The sequence below is a fragment of the Priapulus caudatus genome, unplaced genomic scaffold (assembly GCF_000485595.1).
Source record: "Priapulus caudatus unplaced genomic scaffold, Priapulus_caudatus-5.0.1 Scaffold152, whole genome shotgun sequence".
In the NCBI taxonomy this organism is placed as follows: domain Eukaryota; kingdom Metazoa; phylum Priapulida; class Priapulimorpha; order Priapulimorphida; family Priapulidae; genus Priapulus; species Priapulus caudatus.
Genome location: NW_014577213.1, coordinates 418,140 through 419,970, shown reverse-complemented (window position 1 = coordinate 419,970; position 1,831 = coordinate 418,140). Strand labels below are relative to the sequence as shown.

Sequence of the window (1,831 nt, the reverse complement as noted above, 5' to 3'; positions counted from 1 at the left end):
GTAGGTGGTGACGGTGGTGGTGGTGGAGGTGTTGGTGTTGGTGTTGGTGTTGGTGGTCACGTGGTGTTGGTGTTGGTGGTAGTGGTGTAGGTGGTGACGGTGGTGGTGGTGGAGGTGTTGGTGTTGGTGTTGGTGGTCACGTGGTGTTGGTGTTGGTGGTAGTGGTGTAGGTGGTGACGGTGGTGGTGGTGGAGGTGTTGGTGTTGGTGTTGGTGGTCACGTGGTGTTGGTGTTGGTGGTAGTGGTGTAGGTGGTGACGGTGGTGGTGGTGGAGGTGTTGGTGTTGGTGTTGGTGGTCACGTGGTGTTGGTGTTGGTGGTAGTGGTGTAGGTGGTGGCGGTGGTGGTGGTGTTGGTGGTAGTGGTGGTGGTGGTGTTGGTGGTGGTGGTAGTGGTGTAGGGGGTGGCGGTGGTGTTGGTGTTGGTGTTGGTGTTGGTGGTGGTGGTGATGGTGGTGGTGGTGGTAGTGGTGTAGGTGGTGGCGGTGGTGGTGGCGCTGCTTACGCAGCTGGAGCTGGAAGATGTGATATACAGCAAATATAAACTCCATCATGACTGCAAAAACTAAATCCTAATGCGATGAGCATGTGCTTACCTCATACGCAAACTATGACGTGTAAACTTTACCTAATCTTTGAGGCATGCCTGAAACAACTCACACTACGAGATCCAATAGAAGGGCGGGTACGTTACGTGCTTTTTCCTGCTGTGCAAACACCCATTGTAGCGTTCACAAAATTAGATCAATTAATTCTACAACCGGTGTGGGAGTAAACGGTAGCTGGTTGTATTTCCTAAACCAATTCTCTAAAGATGTACTGTAAACATGTGGGTGCGGGCATATATCATTCTACGGCAAGCATGCGTAAAATGCGAAAAATGCTACTGTTCGACTCATCTGGATGATTTATTGAGATTTAATTCAATCAAGAGCTCATTGCCATGTTCATTGCTAAGTGAATGATGCACTGTTAGTGTTAAGTGTAACCTATTCCTATAGGAGCAGTGTAACACTCTGATAATGAAAACGACATGCTGTGAAATGATGCCAATGTAACTGAATCGTTTAATTTCCAATTGGAACAAGCAACATATTACGCAAGCAAGATATTGCACAGACAAGACATATTGCTGTGAGGGAGATAGTTGTGACAGGACTCCTACTGGTATATAGCTACAGAGGTTTTCAACTATTTCCTAACTTGAACAGCTGCTTAAGTTGTCTGCTAACGGCTGTTATGTTTAGTATCTGAATCTGTACACGCAAGTATATTGCGCGATTCGAGTAACATATATATATATTACTTTATTTATGAAATCGTGCATAGAAGTATCGCGCTGAGATGAGATGCAGCCTGCGGCATGAAACAGCAAAAAGTGCCTTCAAAGCTCTCGTGTTCAATAAAACGTGTGTACGTCTCGCGTTTCCTGAATCGACAATCGCACGAATCGACCAAAATAGAATAACTAACGAAGGATCCGCTCCGCTCATTGCGTTTTATTGCTCGTACAATCAGGCGCGTGCGTCACACTGCGCCATTTACGCGAGATTTGACGCTAGAGCCCAGATCTCCAGCCAGGCGGCTCGTCACGCGATTACGTTAACGTACAAACTGACTCTGCATAAAAATACAATTTTATAGAATCCCTAGCCACCATCTCGCTCGCCATATTCTAGCTAAATGAGAACGGACGTGTTGAACACAGGAGCATCGCGGTTTCGCGCAGACGAAGATGTTGGCGCTTAGGTATCATTGCGATACTCTCCACAAAGCCACGAAGATATCGTTATATATCATATCGCAGACACGCACGCCCGCACGCATACATAT

The 1,831-nt window shown here is 46.9% G+C and overlaps 1 protein-coding gene across 1 annotated transcript in view; it reads left to right on the top strand.

Moving 5' to 3' along the window:
- Positions 1-1,831, top strand: part of LOC106806289 (A disintegrin and metalloproteinase with thrombospondin motifs 16-like) — a 57,829-nt gene that overhangs the window by 17,997 nt on the left and 38,001 nt on the right. The window lies entirely within an intron of this gene.